At 35.9% G+C, this 22,826-nt stretch overlaps 1 non-coding gene across 1 annotated transcript; it reads left to right on the forward strand.

The window, feature by feature from the left end:
- Positions 1-2,558: 2,558 nt before the first annotated feature.
- On the forward strand, positions 2,559-2,665 carry LOC141645241 (small nucleolar RNA R71). The gene has a single exon (XR_012544824.1). It is a non-coding gene; the product is annotated as a small nucleolar RNA R71 (small nucleolar RNA).
- Positions 2,666-22,826: the final 20,161 nt, after the last annotated feature.

Raw genomic sequence — 22,826 nt, forward strand, 5'->3', positions numbered from 1 at the left:
CTCTCCAGCTCCTATGAGCTCAGGTCCGCTCGTGAGGATTCCTTTTCCCATGTCGTTATTTCTTCTTCTCCTTTGTTAAATGTTGTGGGTGCACTAAAAAGGCTTGGTTAGCCTAGGCATTTTCCATCCCCACACTTGATCAAACACTACACATAAAAACACGTTAAAATACCTCCCTCACTTGCTCTCATGTCAAAAATCTTGATCAAAGCACAAAAATGCAAATCCAAAAATGACAAAGATGCAATAAAGGAAATAAAATGCGAGTTAAGGGGTTAGAATATTTACAAATGGTGGTTTAGGGAGGAATCCACAAAACTCTCATTCTTGGATGAGATGTCAAGGGGGCAAAGCCAAGGTGTTGTTGATGTTGCTCAACACCTTGTAGAAGTAGTTGAAGGCTTGCTCATTTTCATGATATAGGTCTTAGGTAGACCTTTGCACATTGTTCTCTTCATTGTTGCATTCCAAGTCAAACTGTTGACAAGGATCCACAAAGCCTTGGTCTAAGGTCATAGCATTTCCAATATAAGGATTGACCAATCCTTCAAATTCATCGTCCCATAGACCGCAAACTTCATTAGCTTGTTCCCCAATGATGTCATGAGTTGATAAAGGCAACTCCTCTTTCTTGATAACTTGGCCAATGAGGCCTTCTTCATTACTTGTCATGATGGGTGAGCTATTCAAACTCTCATTATTGTTGAAAATTCCTTGCTCTCTGAAAAGAGCTACTTGAAGGTCATCCACTTTCTTCTTCCATGTGGGCGGTGTTTCTTTACCCATGGCTTGATCCTTGCATAGAGGTTCCAACTTCTTCCTATCACTTTCTCGGCTATAGTGATCGACCATGAAACATGGCTCATGTAGTCGGGGAGCTCTCATTGTTTTGTCAAGATTGAAAGTGATTGTCTCGTCCCCTACTTCAAGTGTGAGCTCTCCATATTTCACATCGATTACCGCTCCGGCGGTATGCATGAAAGGTCTTCCTAGAATAATAGGAATGTTGGAGTCTCTTCCATGTCTACAATGACAAAGTCTACCGGCTTGAAGAACTTGCCAATTCTCACGGGCACATCCTCCCATACCCCTAAAGGTACCTTTGTTGATCGATCCGCCATTTGAAGAGTGATGTTGGTGCATTTGAGCTCTCCCATTCCTAGCCTCTTACATACCAAGTATGACATGACACTTACACTTGCTCCAAGATCACATAATGCTTTGTTGATTGTAGTGTCGCCAATGGTACATGGAATAGAAAAACTTCCCGGATCTTTGAGCTTTGGAGGGGAAATCCCTTGAAGAATAGCACTACTCACTTTGGTGAAGGCAATAGTCTCAACCTTTCGGATGGATTTCTTCTTGGTAAGAATATCTTTCATGTACTTTGCATAAGCCAGAACATGATTGATCAATTCTGTGAATGTGATTGAGACCTCTAAGTTCTTCACAATTTCCATGAACTTTCCAAGTTGGTCATCAAGCTTAGGCTTAGCTTGGCGACTTGGGAATGGAAGTCTAATCACAATAGGCTCTTTCTCCTTAGCCTTCTCTTCATTCTTCTTCTTTGAAACTTCATTGGAAGTAGGTCTACCTCCTTAGAGTTCTCCACAACTCTTTGCTTGTCACTAGCATCCACAATATCTTCATCAATTGGCCTCTTCGGCCCCTCATATCTTTTACCACTCCTTAAATGGATGGCACTAACCGACTCATGTCTTGGGGGATTACCTTGAGGCGGTAATTGCCCCTTTTATCTTTGAGAACTAGAAGATGCTAATTGAGTCATTTGAGTCTCTAACATTTTGGGGTGGGCAAGAATGTTTTTGATGGTGATTTCTTTAGCTTGGCTATCTTTTTGCATTTGGGTGAAAAATTTTTATTGGTTCTTTTGCATTTGGAGGACCGCTTTTTGAACATCAAAGCTTTGGTCATTTGATTGGTTGTAGGAAGGTTGATTTTGATAACCTTGGCTTTGGTTGAAAAAGGGTCTTTGAGCTTGGTTTCTCATTGGAGGTGGGGTGTATGTTTGTTGGGGGTTTTGGACATTTTGGCTCTTGTATGAAAGATTTGGATGAAATTTGGTGTTTTCATTATAGTAGTTGGAATAAGGGGTACCACTCTTGTATGCTTGGAAAGCATTAACTTGTTCATTTGTTCCCCTACAATCGCTTTAATCATGTCCCAAGGTTCCACAACATTCACATACTCCACTTGGGATTGAGGATGATGCCATCATAGCATTAACATGTTGTTTGGGTGATTTGGAAGCTTCATCAAGATTAGCCATGGCCTTCTCAAACTTCAAATTGATGGTGTCGATATGAGCATTTAGTTGAGCACCCAATTGAGTGATGGAATCTACCTCATGCTTTCCTCCTCTTGTGGCCTTTCGAGGCCTACTATATTGGGAATTATGAACCGCCATCTCTTCAATTTTGGCCAATGTTTGATTATCCTCAACTTCGATAAACTTCCCATTGGATCCCATATTAAGAATATTGCGGGAGTCTTCATATAGGCCGTTCCAAAATTGTTGCACAAGGAACCACTCACTAAGTCCATGGTATGGACAAGAATGACAAGTGTCCTTAAATCTCTCCCATGCTTCATATAATGATTCCTTATCCCTTTTCTTGAACCTAGTGATTTAGGCTCTCAACATATTAGTCTTCTCCGGAGGGTAGAATTTCTTGTAAAAGGCAAGTGCTAACTTCTTCCATGAATCAATACTAAGGGTAGCCTTGGCTAGGCTATTCAACCATTGATTTGCGGTACCGATCAAAGAAAAAGGAAACAATACCAATCGGATTTGGTCGTGAGTAACTTCGGTTTAAGAAATTGCATCACAATAGTCACAAAAAGTCTCCATATGTGTGTGAGGGTCTTCACTAGGCATCCCTCCAAATTGACTTCTCTCAACTAATTGTATGAATGCTGATTTCGCAATGAAATTACCGGTTAAATGTGGTGGTGTAGGAGTACCGTTTGGTAGGTTCTCTTCGGTTGGTACGGAATGTGATGAAAATTTAGGCATTGTAGGTTGATTTTGTGGTGGGTTCTGAATTGGGTTATCCTCTCCTTCTCTTGCAAAAGGGTTGACAAACTCAATGTTATTTGGTCAAATGTCAAAAATCTCACCAATACCTACAACTCTTGAAGTACCTCTAGCAACTCTTCTATTGTTGGTTAAGGTCCTTTCAATCTCGAATTCAATAGGTAATAAATTACCTAGTGATCTCTTAGTCATGCAAAATATCAAACAACTCTAAAACAATTAGAACAACCTTGAGGAGATTAACTTCCCCAAGGTAAAGAAAGACACAACTAAAAACAATTAACGAAAATCAAATCAATTGAACACCGTCCTCGGCAACGGCGCCGTTTTTGGTCCGGTTAAAACTTGTCGTCAAAAGCTACCAACCAAAACAATATTTATAACTTCACAAAACTACTCTTAGTAAAGAGGTAAGTAAAGGTTGGATCCAAAGGGACGGGTATTGATGTAGGATTTCCAATTGCAAGGAGCTAAGTCTTAGGGTGTCACAAATTGGGTTGAGATGAGATGTAATCTAAACTAATCAACAAGATGAATGTAAATTAATGAAAAGCAAATAAAGGGGTTGTAAATAATTGATTAAAAGCACTAGGGTGTCATGGGTTCATAGGGGATTCATGGAAATAGATTATACAAACATGTTCTCAAATAGATGCAAGCACTTATAGTTGTGATGGGATCCAGTTAGTGTATATCTTACAATCCCTTGGCGAATTTAGGTCCCGGAGCCGAGCCTTCTAGACTGTACAACACCTACAAATCAACTTAGTCTCCCCCTATTCAACTCTATGCATGGTCTAATGAGGCTCGAGTTGGTTTATGTCTTACAAGCCTCATTGAAAGGATAAGAGATGGGTAAAAAATGCAAGGATTCATAGGCTCGCATTTCATCAAACATAACATGTGCATAGGTTGAAATCACAACAAGCAAGCAAATTAATTATGAAAAAATATTAGATTAAGCATAGATCAATCCCATGTTTGTTTCCCCTAATTCCCCATTAACCCTAGCTAAAGAACTACTCACTCATGATCAAGTTTAGCATGCTAATAAGGTTGTCAATCATACTAACAAAGCAAAACATGATGAACAAATGATGTGATTAACAATAATTAAACAAGGGTAAAAAGGAATTATGTTGGAATATGTGTCCTCAACAATAGTGCGATCACATGTTTAAATCTCATATTAAGAATACAAAAGGGATGATAAATTAAATAGTCAACTGATCAACATTAATCGGTAATGATTGGCTTGCTAGAGTTTGACGTTACTGTCGTGAGACGGTGGTGGTCAGTTGATCCTTTAAGGTCACACCTAAAGGATGATGCCCTTATCAGTAAAGTTGGTTAATTGTATGACGATACAAGTTAATCAATTCCTTAAAATTGAACAATTCATTTGTGAGAGAGAATATTTATATCTTATTGTAATGGGATTAAATAAGATTTATTTTAGTAATTGAAATTCTTTATTATTGAAATTGAGTACTGTTTGTGAAACAATAGAGACGAGAATGAATGGTTAATTATAATTACAAGATGTTGTGAATTATAATTATATGACCCATTTTATTTATGTGATCAAGTATCACTAGTCAATTTGTTGTATGTAATTTAATTCATTTATAAAATGATATTTATTTGATAAATATGCATTAAATTAATTAATAACATGTAACATACTACATGTGACATATTGTGTGACAAGTGACTGTTGGAGCTGGTGTCCTCCACAAATTAGTGTGATAACATTTGTAAATCTCTTACAGGTTCACAAGGGTATACTTCGTATATTTAATCAGTTGATTAACGTTTACCTAATAACGGTTGGCTTGCTAGAAAGTTTGACGTTATTATCATACAGATGGCGGTGATCAACTGGTCCCTAAAGGTCACACCTATAGGACGTATTTGAGAAATGTGGTTATAGAAATATAATCACATTGATGCCCAAAATGACTAAAAAGTTAGTCAATGTGTTGATGAGATAATTATTTAATGAAAATTAAATAATATTAAGTTGAGACGAATTAATCAATTAAATAAAATAAATATAATAAGTTCTATTTAATTAAATATATATAAGGTTAGTTTGGACGAATTAATCTGTTAATTCGTAATTAAATATAATCAGTTGTATTTAATATCAATAAGTTGAATGTGTCATAGTGGTAATAGTGAGGGTACACAAGCCAAGAGGTCATGGGTTCGATCCTCACTAGATGACAATTTAACACACTTTATATATTTTTGGAAAGACCAAAAATAAGGAAATTTAATTCCTTATTTTCGGATCACATTGGCCGAAATTAGGAGATATAAATCTTTCCTAATTGATTTCGGATTTCGGTCTATATAAGAAGAAAGATGGAGAATTATTTCTAACCTAATTCTTTTTCTGACCTAGCCTCCTCTTTCTCATCACAAAAACACAAAGACAATAAATTTTTACAGAAAATTTTAGATTGATTTCTAGCATAATCAAAGGGTATATCTTAGATCGTCTTGGGTGCAACTAATAGGCGAATATCAATTTTGATATTGTTCTTAGGCCAATTTTGCAAGGACCCGAGGTTAATTCTAAATCTTTTTACTTATGCTTATGTATTTTATTTTATGACCATAGATCATCTTTATTATATCGTTATAATCCTTCATATTAAAGGGAAGTATACAGATTATTTCCCACAAGTGGTATCAGAGCTTAAGGCTACGATTTTAATTTTGATGATTTTCATAAAATTTGTATGTAAACGATAAGATTTTCGAGCAGAAAATTTAGGGTTTCGATTTTTGGATCGAAATTTTTATGCCGTTTTTGTTATGCCGTTTTTTCCCTGTTTGATGATAGTTTTTCCATTCTATTTTTCATATTATAGTTTATAATCAGTTAAAATTATCATATGAAGAATTGGTAGTTTTTGATTTAATGAAGATTAAGTTAAAATCAAATGGAATCGTCATGTTTATGATTAAAAGATTGTTTTTGCTATATAGTTTTTGGCATATAAATTAATCATGTTTATTATTTCATATGCTAATCATGTTCTAATAGCAAAGGTAAACAATTGATCATCAAATCTTGTTTTAGGGCATTATTGCCGAAAAAAAAAGACTGTTTTTTAGGGTTTACGAAAAAAAAAAAAAATTATGTTAATTTTATTTATGGTAAACCGTGAAAAAGAAAAAAAAAAATAGGAAAGTTTTTTTCGCCTTCTGCTGAAAAAAATAGAGAAATTTTTTTGGAAAGTTTTTTTTCCCTTGTTTTTCCTATTTACCGAATTAGAATAGGAAAGGAGTTGTTTTTTTTATTTTTTTTTTTCAGCTGTGTCAATAAAAAAAAAAAGGACCTTTCGTTTTTTTTGGCCGAGACAAATTTAGAGAATTGGATTTTATTTTTCTTTATTTTGGCCAATTAGTTATTGTGAATCGGTTCACAATTTAATGATACCGAGTTATTTTAAAGCAGTTTAAAATTTTTGACGGATAGAATTCATATTACAAGTATAATATGGATTAAGTATGAAATTAATGTGATTAAATTGCGGAATTGTCACTTAATTTAATTTAAATAGGTGGTTTGAATAAATTAATCAACATAATTTATTTATTGTATTATGTATGTTTAATTTATTTTTAGTTGATGCTTTTAATTATGTTGAATGAATCGAATGAATGAATTTTATTTACGTATTTAATTTTGAAATCGGTTGTAATTTGTAATACTTAGTGTAGCCTTAGTCAATTATGTTTTCGTAATGAAGGAAACATAATTTTTATGTAATTATGAGATCTCGAATCTCCTTTATTTTAGTTTTGGGTTTTTGAAATTAGAATGTAATTAATAGGTCAATTATGTAATTTTATTTATTGTAATTTCAAAGAAGACTAAAGATGAAGATTCAAGCTCACTCCCGCTACATGGATCAAGATGGAACATCAAGACAAGCTTCTCGGGTCCGTCGTGATCTATCTTGATAGATACGGATTCCCAAAATGCGTTGTGCCTCACCCAGATCTTTCATCAGGAAATGGTTCTTCAACCATGCTTTAACCGAAGATAAGAGAGGAATGTCATTCCCAATCAAGAGTATGTCATCGACATACAATATCAAGAATACAATCTTACTCCCACTCGACTTGATATATAAGCATGGTTCCTCGACCGATCGAGTGAAACCATACTCTTTTATCACCTGGTCGAAACGATGATTCCAACTCCGAGAAGCTTGCTTAAGTCCATAAATGGAACGCTTAAGCTTGCATACTTTCTTAGGATGTTTAGGATCTATGAAACCTTCGGGTTGCACTATGTACAACTCTTCCTCCAAATAACCGTTTAAGATGGCGGTTTTCAGATCCATTTGCCAAATATCATAGTCATGAAATGCGGCAATCGCTAAGATTATCCGAATGGCACGTAGCATGACTACAGGTGCAAAAATCTCATCATAATGCAATCCGTGCACTTGAGTGAAACCTTTTGCCACTAGTCGTGCCTTATAGGTATCTGGTTGCGCGTCTACAGAATGTTTTATTTTGTAAAGCCATTTGCACTGTAGAGGTTTTACCTTATTAGGTAAATCAACAAGATCCCATACGTCATTCTCATACATGGAGTCCATCTCGGATTGCATGGCTTCGAGCCATAGCTTTGAGTCATAACAGGCCATAGCACCTTTATAGGTAGCGGGTTCATTACTCTCTAGGAGCAAAACGTCATTCTCCTCGACCATACCAATGTATCTGTCCGGAGGATTAGAGACTCTACCCGACCTCCTAGGTTCCTCAGGAATATTAACCGTATCATCAGTTGGAGGAACTACTTCCTCCATCTGTTCCTCGGTTGTTGGTTCTTGAATCTCCGACAGCTCGAAGGTGCTATTACTTGTCTTGTTCTCGAGAAATTCTTTCTCTAAGAACGTCGCACTAGCCGCAACAAAAACTCGATGTTCGGTAGACGAATAAAAGTAATGACCAAATGTTCCTTTTGGATAACCAATAAAGTATGTCTTGACCTATCGCGGGCCGAGCTTATCCTCGTGTCTCCACTTGACATAAGCCTCGCAGCCCCAAACCCGAATAAAGGACAAGTTAGGGACCGTTCCCTTCCAAATTTCATATGGAGTCTTGTCGACAGCTTTAGTCGGACTTCGGTTAAGTATAAGAGTAGCTGAGAAAAGAGCAAAACCCCATAATGAATCAGGCACTACCGTGTGACTCATCATGGATCGAAACATATCAAGTAAGGTTCGATTTCTCCGTTCGGACACACCATTCAATTGAGGTGTTCTACGTGGAGTTAACTGTAAAACGATTCCACAGTCTTTAAGGTGTTGATCAAACTCATTTGAAAGATATTCGCCACCCCGATCTGAACGGAGTGCTTTAAACTTTCTACCCAGTTTGTTCTCAACCCTGTTCTGGTATTCCTTGAATTTCTCAAAGGACTCACTTTTTGCTTCATTAAGTAGACATATCCGTATCTACTCAAATCGTTCGTGAAAGTGATAAAATATCTATAGCCATCTCTAGCGGTAATTGACATAGGTTCACAAACATCAGTATGTATGAGTCCTAATAGGTCACTAGCGCGCATTCCAACACCTTTGAAGGAAATTCGAGTCATTTTGCCAATGAGACATGATTCACACGTGCCATATGTAGAAAAATCGAATGCGGGAATAGTCCCATTATCGACAAGTTTCTTTACACGTTTTTCATTTATGTGGCCCATTCGACAATGCCATAGATAGGTTTGATCTTTGTCACCAACCTTTAATTTCTTATTATTCACGTGTAACATTTCCGTGGTTTGATCTAAGATGTAAATTCCATTCATGGAAACTGCTTTGCCATAAATCATTTCATTGAAGGAGAAAATACAGCTATTATCCTTTATTGAAAATGCAAATCCGTCTTTATCGAGTACGGAAACAGAAATAATGTTCTTAGATAAACTAGGTACATAGTAACAGTTATATAAATATAACTCAAACCCACTAGGGAGTTGGATTACGTATGTTCCCTTCGAGACTGCAGCAACTCTAGCTCCATTCCCGACTCGCAGGTCCACATCACCCTTTCCGAGAGGTGTGATGTTTCTTAGGCCCTGCAAATGATTACACAGATGAGAACCACAACCAGTATCAAGTACCTAAGTTCTGAAACTTGCATGGGTAATCTCAATTATATGAATATAAGATGACATACCAACAGGAACGACGCGGCCTGCTTTTATGTCCTCACGGTACACGGGACAGTTCCTCCTCCAATGTCCAGACTTGTGACAATGGTGGCATTCAACATTACCGTTCTTGCTCTTTGCCTTGCCTAGTGAGCTACTAGTCTCACCAGGCCCACTCTTACCGTTTCCTGGCTTTTTAAACTTCGGCTTTCCTACATTTAGGTCGCCGTGAGCCTTGCCCTTACCTTTCTTCTTGGAAATCATGAGAACATCTTGCTTCATGCTCCCACTCAATTTCATATCCTTCTCGGTCTGTACGAGAAGTGAGTGTAGCTCATGAGGACTTTTCTTCATGTCATTCATATAGTAATTTGCCCTAAAGAGGGCAAAGCCATCATGAAGTGAATGAAGCATACGGTCAATGACTATGCTCTCACTGATTTTGCAATCAAGTGCCTCCAGCTTCTCGACATTCTCAATCATGTGAAGAATGTGTGGGCTAACCGGTTGGCCCTTCTGGAGTTTCGCATCAAAGAAGCGACAGGTATGCTCATAAGTAACGATTCTCGGTGCTTTTGAGAACTCGTTAGTGAGCGTGGTGAAAATCTTGTTTGCACCTTGAGCAATGAAGCGTCTTTGCAAATTGGTTTCCATTGCAAAGATGAGTACGTTCTTTATCGCACCCGCTTTCATGACGAAATCACTATAAGCAAGTGACTCGTTAACTCCTGCATTGGGGCCTGGGTTTACCGGTATTGGCTCAGATAAATACTTGAGCTTACCGTCAGCAATGGCAGCATTCCGCAATGATATCTCCCAGTTCGCAAAGTTGGACCCGTCATTTTTCAGACGTGTGAACTGATTCATGTGGTCCATGAAAGCTTTAAGCTAGGACTCGCGTCCAAGTGTGGCACTTGGCATTGGGATTGTGTTATTTCCAGCCATTTGTTGTAACAGTTTTATCAAAATAAGACGTATTCTACACTGCGAGAAGAAGAATAAATATAATAAGCATACTCATCGTTTATGATTTAAGTCTAATGAACTACTGTCATAACGCGAAGACTCAAGCATTTATACAATTGACCTCCCTCAAGAATTATATAAATGATCCCAAGACTCAATTATCTGTAAATTGATAAGCCAACCTTTTGGCTAATTCTACTGTTAGAATTCTTGGTCGATAAATTTCTGTAAATTCTATCTTTAGTCCATCATAATCACGAGAAACTCTTCGGACTATAATGTTGAGATAAACTAAGTCAACACAAACTACTTACCCAACTTAGAAGGGGTCATATTATGCCTACCGACGAAGAAGGGATTCATAGTTGTTTGCCCTTATAAAGACTAGTCTCAATTTCCGTTTTAGAGGAAGATCCCATCAACTTTATTTTAATTCATTTTAAGTGAACAAATATCTAGCATGCGTGAATGAATAAACTAAGGTGATGGCTTAAATTGTGTGACATCTGTATGTCTATGAAAACTAACATACAATCTATATGAGTCAATTTTCATGCATTTTAGTAGTAGGTGGTTTGGTTTAGGCGGAATATGATGCATAAACTATCATGTGAATGAAAAGCAATAAGAATGAAAACGTAAAAACAATAATAAAGTCCTATTGTGGCCTATTTACCAAAATGAACATTAAATACAATTTTGGAATCCATCCTTGGACCCGAGAAGCTTGTCTTGATGTTCCATCTTGGTCCATGTATCGGGACTGAGCTCCAATCTCCATCTTTAGTCTTCTTTAAAATTACAATTTAAATTACATAATAAACCTATTTACATTCTAATTTCAAAACCGTAATAAATAAAGAAAACCAAACGGAGATACGAGATCTCAAATTACATTAAAAATTATGTTTCCATCATTACGAAAACATAATTTGACTAAGGCCACACTAGGTATTACAAATTACAACCGATTGCAAAAATACGTAAATAAATTCATTCAACGATTCATTCAACAAAAGAAAAGCATCAACTAAAAAAAAATTAAACATGCAAGACATAATTCTTTAATTATGTAGATTAATTTCCCAAACCACCTATTTAATTGATCAAATTAAGTGACAATTCCTCAATTAATCACATTAATTTCAATCTTAATTCATATTTACCTATAATATGAATTAATCCATCAATATTTTAAACTGCTTTAAAATAATTAGGTATCTAAAAATTCTGAACTTCTTCACAACAATTAATCATACATTTTCAATTTAATGTATAATCAATATTGGCCAAAACAAAAAAAACAAAAAAAACTTCTTTTTTTCAATAGTCTCGGCATTTTTGCAAAAAAATTAAAAAAACAGCCTCTTTTTTTTTTCTTTTTGCTCACTGTTTTAGCCCGAGAAAAAAAAACAGAATCCCTTTTTTTTTCTTTGCTCACGGTTTTAGCCAAATAACAAAAAAAAAATATTTTTTTTTAAATTCGGCAAAACAGCAAAACGAAAAAATAAAAGAAATTTTTTTTCTTCTTCTGGCTCGGCAAACCCTAAAAACAGTCCCCTTTTTTTTTCTTTTTGCGGCAAAAATGCCCTAAAACAAAAAAAGGTACTCGGCTGAAACAAAAAAACCAAAACAGCCCTAAAAAAAATTTAAAGATGAACAAAATCGTTTATAGTTGCTATTAGAACAAGATTAGCATATTAATTAATGAAACATGATTAACCGTATATGCCAAAAACTATATAGCAAAAACAATTTTTTTATATCATCAACATGACGATTCCATTTACATTTTAACTTAATCTTCATTAAATCAGACATCTACCAATTCTTCATATAATTATTTTAACTGATTAAAACAATAATATGAAAAATAAAAATGGAAATATAGCATCAAAAACAAGAACAAAACCGGCTGAAAAAAATTTCAATTCGGCAAAAAAAAATTTCAGCCGTGTTGTTTTTTTTTTCTTTTCTTTTTCGATTCAACAATCTTTTGTTTAAATGCATTTTATGAAAATCATCAAAATAAAATTGTGGCCTTGGCTCTGATACCACTTGTGGGAATTATCTGTATGCTTCCCATTAAATATAAGGATTATAACGATTTATAATGATGAATGCGAGTCATAAAATAAATTACATAAACAAAAGGGTAGAGAATTAAGAAATCAACCTTCGGTCCTAGCAAAATCGGCCTAAGAACAATATCGGAATGATATTCACCTATCAGTTGCACCCAAGATGATATGAGATATGCCCTTTTCTTCTTGCTAGAATCGATCCCCAATTTTCTGTAAATATTTAGGGTTTTTCGGTTTTTGTGTTTTGATGAGAGGCAAGATTAGGTTAGAATAATAAGGGTAGAAAAATGAGCTCCCTACTCCACTTATTCTAACCGAAAAAGAGAAGTCAATTGGGAGATTTTTACTCTCCTAATTTCGGCCCAATTCAACCGAAACAATAAGAGGATATTTCTTCTTATTTTCGGTTTTTATCACCTACCAAAATAAGGTGATTAAATCTTCTTATTTTTGGTAGTTTACAAAATGTATATAAATTGTATAATTCATCAATTGTCATTTAATTTATTCCGTATTAATAATTCTACATACAACATCTTGCAGTGGATTTATTCATACCGGTCTGTAATAATTTATTATGACAATCTCGTATAATATATACTTTCATTATAAATATCGCATATTTATAATTAGCTTATTGAATATAACCGATTACATTTAATTACGAATTAACAAATTAATTCGTCCAAGCTAACATTATATACATTAATTAAATATAACTTATTATATTCAATTTACGAATTGATGATTAATTCATCTCAAATAATATTATTTAATCGGCATTAAATAATCGTCTCATCAACACGTTGACTAACTGTTTAGTCAATTATATGAACTAACCTTTTAGTCATATAAGGCATCAATGTGATTACATTTCCATAATCACATCTCTCAAACACATCTTTTAGGTGTGACTTTTAGGGACCAGTTGATCACCGCCATCTGTATGATAATATTGTCAAACTTTCTAGCAAGCCAACCGTTATTAGGTAATCGTTAATCAACTGATAAAATACGAAGTATACCCTTGTGAACCTATAAGAGATTTATAAATGTTATCATACTAATTTGTGGAGGACACAAGCTCCAACAAATTGCATCATCAATTTCTTCATTATCTTCTTCATTAACCACCTCCATTGACTCGGAGGATTCACCATTTCCATCATCAACTTTGGAACTTGAACCTTGCTCTTCTTCTTTTTGGCATGAATCATGACCTTCCCCGTCGTCATAAACAACAACCTCCTTTTCATTGGCCACCCGACTATCCATTTCGGCATCTTGAGAAGCACTTGGGAAGAATACCTCCCTATCCGCCCAACTAGGCAAAGGACATGAAGGATCAAGAAGTCCTTGCCTAGCTATATGTAGAAGGGGTGGATATTGGGCACGGTAGGTATTTACCCGATCTTCATGAGCTTCTTTATGCATTTGTTGCATTAGTTGGGTCAAATAGTCGTTGCCTACCATGACATTAGAGCCACTAGGTTTGAATTATTGGTAAGCAAAGGGGTATGGTGGAGTCACAATGGTGGAGGAGGAGGGCTTTGCAATTGGTTCCCTATGTTGTTTAATTATCACTTCGGCTTCCTCGAAGACGGGTAATAGGTAGTTTGGGCTACGGACAGAGATGCGGCAAATCTTGCTAGGCAAGATAAAGGACTTAGCTTCTTTGATGAGCCACTCATATTTGTTGTCAAGATTGTCATTCTTGACCCAAAGGAATTTTTTGATCATAGTGCTCATTTCAAGGAGGTTGCTCCCTTTAACTGGTTTATAGGTGTTATCTCGGTTGAAATTCGGATTAAAGTGCTTAGCTAGCCTCGTTACCAAACCGATGTTTAAAGTGATGGCCGCTCCATCTTTCCCACTATCAATCTCAAGCCACCGATCAAGCAATAGTTGAAGAATGTTGTACTTTTTTGTGGACTTTCCATTGATATTCATGAAGGACTCAAGGTAGACAAAATTAAGTTCGGTGAAGTGATTGGTGTCTTTTCTAGCAATCAAGGTATTGCCCACAAACTTTTACCATACTCTTATGCCCGGATGATGAACATATAAAGCATGACACTCCCAGAAAGAGTCAAAATTTCGACCGGTAATAGCTTTCCAAAGGGGTGCGGCATCATATTTCAAAGGCTTCTTCTCTTAATGATGATATTGTAAAAGACCAAACACATTACCAAACTCACTCAAAGTCATTCTTCTACCCTTTTTCTCAAGGCGGAATTCAACATAATATCGAGTCTCTATCTTAGACACCTTCAAGGAGCTTATGAACTCCATGGTCAATGAAGGGTAGGTCAATTCTTCCATTTCAAAGAGGGCTAACAACCTCATGGACTCGAAAAATGCTCTTGTTCTTTCAAGCACACCCAATTTTTCCAAAGTGTCTTGACATATAAACTTAGTAGCCACAATAGTCTTTCTTGTAAGGAATAAAAATGCATTCCTATGAGCATCGGTTAAGAAAGTTACCTCCGAAAAATTTGGCAATTGTTCTATAACCGGAGTAGGTGTGGTAGGTTCCTCAATAAGAGTTGCGATTTCTTGGATTTCCACCCTTGGTTTTTTCACTACCAAAGCCTTAGATGCAAGAAGAGCTTGTTGTCTCTTTGATAAATTTAGGGTCTTTGGTGCCTTGGCTCCGTCTTTGGTCCTTGCCATTATATTCTCCTTCTCAAATTGGTATCAATAAACCAAGGTTTTGCTTGAAAGTTCCTTGCTTCCTCAAACTTCAATCAATTCCTCAATCAATTTAGGATTTTCGAATTTTTGCCCAAACCGTAGAAAATTGATTCAATTTATGAGGAATTTTATGTTTAGATGGTCTTTTATTGATAAAGGAGTGATTTAATCTTGTTTTGAGCAAGTTTTGTTTGAATGGTGGTGAATTTTGTTGAGAAATTGGTGTTTTTGAATGAGGGGATTGAGGGTTTAAGTGGGAGAAAAGGTATGTGTTTGTGAAAGATATAAATGAATTGGGAATAAGAAAAGGGAGTCCCGTGTTTTGCTTAAGTACCAGCTTGGGATGCTCGGATTAGACTCGGGACACGCGGATCGTGTTACAGGACATCCTGAAATTGCAAATCAGTGCCAGGACGCGCGGATCTATTTCAGCTCGAGCGGATTTTTGAGGAGACGCTCGGATTCACCTGGGGACGTGCATATTTCCTTACAAAGTAATTTCATAGAGTGGGAGTCTTCCCAGGATACGCGGATTGATGCCAAGACGAGCGTCCTAAGAAAGGGGACGAGCGTCCTGAGGATGTTCTGCTCAGATTTTCTTACAGGGCGTTTTCTTCAATTTAAACTTTCCCAGGACCCGCGTCCTAAGGTCAGGACGCTCGGTTGCATGCTAGGGACACTCAGATTTTCCTGGGGACGCGCGGATCCTCTCCAGCTCCTATGAGCTCAGGTCCGCTCGTGAGGATTCCTTTTCCCATGTCGTTATTTCTTCTTCTCCTTTGTTAAATGTTGTGGGTGCACTAAAAAGGCTTGGTTAGCCTAGGCATTTGCCATCCCCACACTTGATCAAACACTACATATAAAAACACGTTAAAATACCTCCCTCACTTGCTCTCATGTCAAAAATCTTGATCAAAGCACAAAAATGCAAATCCAAAAATGACAAAGATGCAATAAAGGAAGTAAAATGCGAGTTAAGGGGTTAGAATATTTACAAATGGTGGTTTAGGGAGGAATCCACCAAACTCTCATTCTTGGATGAGATGTCAAGGGGGCAAAGCCAAGGTGTTGTTGATGTTGCTCAACACCTTGTAGAAGTAGTTGAAGGCTTGCTCATTTTCATGATATAGGTCTTAGGTAGACCTTTGCACATTGTTCTCTTCATTGTTGCATTCCAAGTCAAACTGTTGACAAGGATCCACAAAGCCTTGGTCTAAGGTCAAAGCATTTCCAATATAAGGATTGACCAATCCTTCAAATTCATCGTCCCATAGGCCGAAACTTCATTAGCTTGTTCCCCAATGATGTCATGAGTTGATAAGGGCAACTCCTCTTTCTTGATAACTTGGCCAATGAGGCCTTCTTCATTACTTGTCATGATGGGTGAGCTATTCAAACTCTCATTATTGTTGAAAATTCCTTGCTCTCTGAATAGAGCTACTTGAAGGGCATCCACTTTCTTCTTCCATGTGGGCGGTGTTTCTTTACCCATGGCTTGATCCTTGCATAGAGGTTCCAACTTCTTCCTATCACTTTCTCGGCTATAGTGATCGACCATGAAACATGGCTCATGTAGTCGGGGAGCTCTCATTGTTTTGTCAAGATTGAAAGTGATTGTCTCGTCCCCTACTTCAAGTGTGAGCTCTCCATATTTCACATCGATTACCGCTCCGGCGGTATGCATGAAAGGACTTCCTAGAATGATAGGAATGTTGGAGTCTCTTCCATGTCTACAATGACAAAGTCTACCGGCTTGAAGAACTTGCCAATTCTCACGGGCACATCCTCCCATACCCCTAAAGGTACCTTTGTTGATCGATCCGCCATTTGAAGAGTGATGTTGGTGAATTTGAGCTCTCCCATTCCTAGCCTCTTACATACCAAGTATGACATGACACTTACACTTGCTCCAAGATCACATAATGCTTTGTTGATTGTAGTGTCGCCAATGGTACATGGAATAGAAAAACTTCCCGGATATTTGAGCTTTGGAGGGGAATTCCCTTGAAGAATAGCACTACTCACTTTGGTGAAGGCAATAGTCTCCAACTTTCGGATGGATTTCTTCTTGGTAAGAATATCTTTCATGTACTTTGCATAAGCCAGAACATGATTGATCAATTCTGTGAATGTGATTGAGACCTCTAAGTTCTTCACAATTTCCATGAACTTTCCAAGTTGGTCATCAAGCTTAGGCTTAGCTTGGCGACTTGGGAATGGAAGTCTAATCACAATAGGCTCTTTCTCCTTAGCCTTCTCTTCATTATTCTTCTTTGAAACTTCATTGGAAGTAGGTCTACCTCCTTAGAGTTCTCCACAACTCTTTGCTTGTCACTAGCATCCACAATATCTTCATCAATTGGCCTCTTCGGCCCCTCATATCTTGTACCACTCCTTAAATGGATGGCACTAACCGACTCATGTCTTGGGGGATTACCTTGAGGAGGTAATTGCCCCTTTTATCTTTGAGAACTAGAAGATGCTAATTGAGTCATTTGAGTCTCTAACATTTTGGGGTGGGCAAGAATGTTGTTGATGGTGATTTCTTTAGCTTGGCTATCTTTTTGCATTTGGGTGAAAAATTCTTAATGGTTCTTTTGCATTTGGAGGACCGCTTTTTGAACATCAAAGCTTTGGTCATTTGATTGGTTGTAGGAAGGTTGATTTTGATAACCTTGGCTTTGGTTGAAAAAGGGTCTTTGAGCTTGGTTTCTCATTGGAGGTGGGGTGTATGTTTGTTGGGGGTTTTGGACATTTTGGCTCTTGTATGAAAGATTTGGATGAAATTTGGTGTTTTCATTATAGTAGTTGGAATAAGGGGTACCACTCTTGTATGCTTGGAAAGCATTAACTTGTTCATTTGTTCCCCTACAATCGCTTTAATCATGTCCCAAGGTTCCACAACTTTCACATACTCCACTTGGGATTGAGGATGATGCCATCATAGCATTAACATGTTGTTTGGGTGATTTGGAAGCTTCATCAAGATTAGCCATGGCCTTCTCAAACTTCAAATTGATGGTGTCGATATGAGCACTTAGTTGAGCACCCAATTGAGTGATGGAATCTACCTCATGCTTTCCTCCTCTTGTGGCCTTTCGAGGCCTACTATATTGGGAATTATGAACCGCCATCTCTTCAATTTTGGCCCATGTTTGATTATCCTCAACTTCGATAAACTTCCCATTGGATCCCATATTAAGAATATTGCGGGAGTCTTCATATAGGCCGTTCCAAAATTGTTGCACAAGGAACCACTCACTAAGTCCATGGTATGGACAAGAATGACAAGTGTCCTTAAATCTCTCCCATGCTTCATATAATGATTTCTTATCCCTTTTCTTGAACCTAGTGATTTAGGCTCTCAACATATTAGTCTTCTCCGGAGGGTAGAATTTCTTGTAGAAGGCAAGTGCTAACTTCTTCCATGAATCAATACTAAGGGTAGCCTTGGCTAGGCTATTCAACCATTGATTTGCGGTACCGATCAAAGAAAAAGGAAACAATACCAATCGGATTTGGTCGTGAGTAACTTCGGTTTAAGAAATTGCATCACAATAGTCAGAAAAAGTCTCCATATGTGAGTGAGGGTCTTCACTAGGCATCCCTCCAAATTGACTTCTCTCAACTAATTGTATGAATGCTGATTTCGCAATGAAATTACCGGTTAAATGTGGTGGTGTAGGAGTACCGTTTGGTAGGTTCTCTTCGGTTGGTACGGAATGTGATGAAAATTTAGGCATTGTAGGTTGATTTTGTGGTGGGTTCTGAATTGGGTTATCCTCTCCTTCTCTTGCAAAAGGGTTGACAAACTCAATGTTATTTGGTCAAATATCAAAAATCTCACCAATACCTACAACTCTTGAAGTATCTCTAGCAACTCTTCTATTGTTGGTTAAGGTCCTTTCAATCTCGAATTCAATAGGTAATAAATTACCTAGTGATCTCTTAGTCATGCAAAATATCAAACAACTCTAAAACAATTAGAACAACCTTGAGGAGATTAACTTCCCCAAGGTAAAGAAAGACACAACTAAAAACAATTAACGAAAATCAAATCAATTGAACACCGTCCTCGGCAACGGCGCCGTTTTTGGTCCGGTTAAAACTTGTCGTCAAAAGCTACCAACCAAAACAATATTTATAACTTCACAAACTACTCTTTGTAAAGAGGTAAGTAAAGGTTGGATCCAAAGGGACGGGTATTGATGTAGGATTTCCAATTGCAAGGAGCTAAGTCTTAGGGTGTCATAAATTGGGTTGAGATGAGATGTAATCTAAACTATTCAACAAGATGAATGTAAATTAATGAAAAGCAAATAAAGGGGTTGTAAATAATTGATTAAAAGCACTAGGGTGTCATGGGTTCATAGGGGATTCATGGAAATAGATTATACAAACATGTTCTCAAATAGATGCAAGCACTTATAGTTGTGATGGGATCCAGTTAGTGTATATCTTACAATCCCTTGGCGAATTTAGGTCTCGGAGCCGGGCCTTCTAGACTGTACAACACCTACAAATCAACTTAGTCTCCCCCTATTCAACTCTATGCATGGTCTAATGAGGCTCGAGTTGGTTTATGTCTTACAAGCCTCATTGAAAGGATAAGAGATGGGTAAAAAATGCAAGGATTCATAGGCTCGCATTTCATCAAACATAACATGTGCATAGGTTGAAATCACAACAAGAAAGCAAATTAATTATGAAAACATATTAGATTAAGCATAGATCAATCCCATGTTTGTTTCCCCTAATTCCCCATTAACCCTAGCTAAAGAACTACTCACTTATGATCAAGTTTAGCATGCTAATAAGGTTGTCAATCATACTAACAAAGCAAAACATGATGAACAAATGATGTGATTAACAATAATTAAACAAGGGTAAAAAGGAATTATGTTGGAATATGTGTCCTCAACAATAGTGCGATCACATGTTTAAATCTCATATTAAGAATACAAAAGGGATGATAAATTAAATAGTCAACTGATCAACATTAATCGGTAACGATTGGCTTGCTAGAGTTTGACGTTACTGTCGTGGGACGGTGGTGGTCAGTTGATCCTTTAAGGTCACACCTAAAGGATGATGCCCTTATCAGTAAAGTTGGTTAATTGTATGACGATACAAGTTAATCAATTCCTTAAAATTGAACAATTCATTTGTGAGAGAGAATATTTATATCTTATTGTAATGGGATTAAATAAGATTTATTTTAGTAATTGAAATTCTTTATTATTGAAATTGAGTACTGTTTGTGAAACAATAGAGACGAGAATGAATGGTTAATTATAATTACAAGATGTTGTGAATTATAATTATATGACCCATTTTATTTATATGATCAAGTATCACTAGTCAATTTGTTGTATGTAATTTAATTAATTTATAAAATGATATTTATTTGATAAATATGCATTAAATTAATTAATAACATGTAACATACTAGATGTGACATATTGTGTGACAAGTGCCTGTTGGAGCTGGTGTCCTCCACAAATTAGTGTGATAACATTTGTAAATCTCTTACAGGTTCACAAGGGTATACTTCGTATATTTAAACAGTTGATTAACGTTTACCGAATAACGGTTGGCTTGCTAGAAAGTTTGACGTTATTATCATACAGATGGCGGTGACAACTGGTCCCTAAAGGTCACACCTATAGGACGTATTTGAGAAATGTGGTTATAGAAATATAATCACATTGATGCCCAAAATGACTAAAAAGTTAGTCAATGTGTTGATGAGATAATTATTTAATGAAAATTAAATAATATTAAGTTGAGACGAATTAACTGTCAATTCGTAATTAAATATAATCAGTTGTATTTAATATCAACAAGTTGAATGTGTTATAGTGGTAATAGTGAGGGTACACAAGCCAAGAGGTCATGGGTTCGATCCTCACTAGATGACAATTTAACACACTTTATATATTTTTGGAAAGACCAAAAATAAGGAAATTTAATTCCTTATTTTCGGATCACATTGGCCGAAATTAGGAGATATAAATCTTTCCTAATTGATTTCGGATTTCGGTCTATATAAAAAGAAAGGTGGAGAATTATTTCTAACCTAATTCTTTTTCTGACCTAGCCTCATCTTTCTCATCACAAAAACACAAAGACAATAAATTTTTACAGAAAATTTTAGATTGATTTCTAGCATAATCAAAGGGTATATCTTAGATCGTCTTGGGTGCAACTAATAGGCGAATATCAATTTTGATATTGTTCTTAGGCCAATTTTGCAAGGACCCGAGGTTAATTCTAAATCTTTTTACTTATGCTCATGTATTTTATTTTATGACCATAGATCATCTTTATTATATCGTTATAATCCTTCATATTAAAGGGAAGTATACAGATTATTTCCCACAAGTGGTATCAGAGCTTAAGGCTACGATTTTAATTTTGATGATTTTCATAAAATTTGTATGTAAACGATAAGATTTTCGAGCAGAAAATTTAGGGTTTCGATTTTTGGATCGAAATTTTTATGCCGTTTTTGTTATGCCGTTTTTTCCTTGTTTGATGATAGTTTTTCCATTCTATTTTTCATATTATAGTTTATAATCAGTTAAAATTATCATATGAAGAATTGGTAGTTTTTGATTTAATGAAGATTAAGTTAAAATCAAATGGAATCGTCATGTTTATGATTAAAAGATTGTTTTTGCTATATAGTTTTTGGCATATAAATTAATCATGTTTATTATTTCATATGCTAATCATGTTCTAATAGCAAAGGTAAACAATTGATCATCAAATCTTGTTTTAGGGCATTATTGCCGAAAAAAAAAGACTGTTTTTTAGGGTTTACAAAAAAAAAAAAAATTATGTTAATTTTATTTATGGTAAACCGTGAAAAAGAAAAAAAAAATTAGGAAAGTTTTTTTCGCCTTTTGCAGAAAAAAATAGAGAAATTTTTTTGGAAAGTTTTTTTTCCCTTGTTTTTCCTATTTACCCAATTAGAATAGGAAAGGAGTTGTTTTTTTTTATTTTTTTTTCAGCCGTGTCAATAAAAAAAAGAAGGGCCTTTCGTTTTTTTTGGCCGAGACAAATTTAGAGAATTGGATTTTATTTTTCTTTATTTTGGCCAATTAGTTATTGTGAATCGGTTCACAATTTAATGATACCGAGTTATTTTAAAGCAGTTTAAAATTTTTGACGGATAGAATTCATATTACAAGTATAATATGGATTAAGTATGAAATTAATGTGATTAAATTGCGGAATTGTCACTTAATTTAATTTAAATAGGTGGTTTGGATAAATTAATCAACATAATTTATTTATTGTATTATGTATGTTTAATTTATTTTTAGTTGATGCTTTTAATTATGTTGAATGAATCGAATTAATGAATTTTATTTACGTATTTAATTTTGCAATCGGTTGTAATTTGTAATACTTAGTGTGGCCTTAGTCAATTATGTTTTCGTAATGAAGGAAACATAATTTTTATGTAATTATGAGATCTCGAATCTCCTTTATTTTAGTTTTGGGTTTTTGAAATTAGAATGTAATTAATAGGTCAATTATGTAATTTTATTTATTGTAATTTCAAAGAAGACTAAAGATGAAGATTCAAGCTCACTCCCGCTACATGGATCAAGATGGAACATCAAGAAAAGCTTCTCGGGTCCGTCGTGATCTATCTCGATAGATACGGATTCCCAAAATGCGTTGTGCCTCACCCAGATCTTTCATCTGGAAATGGTTCTTCAACCATCCTTTAACCGAAGATAAGAGAGGAATGTCATTCCCAATCAAGAGTATGTCATCGACATACAATATCAAGAATACAATCTTACTCCCACTCGAATTG

This window comes from Silene latifolia, chromosome 2, assembly GCF_048544455.1.
Source record: "Silene latifolia isolate original U9 population chromosome 2, ASM4854445v1, whole genome shotgun sequence".
NCBI lineage: Eukaryota > Viridiplantae > Streptophyta > Magnoliopsida > Caryophyllales > Caryophyllaceae > Silene > Silene latifolia.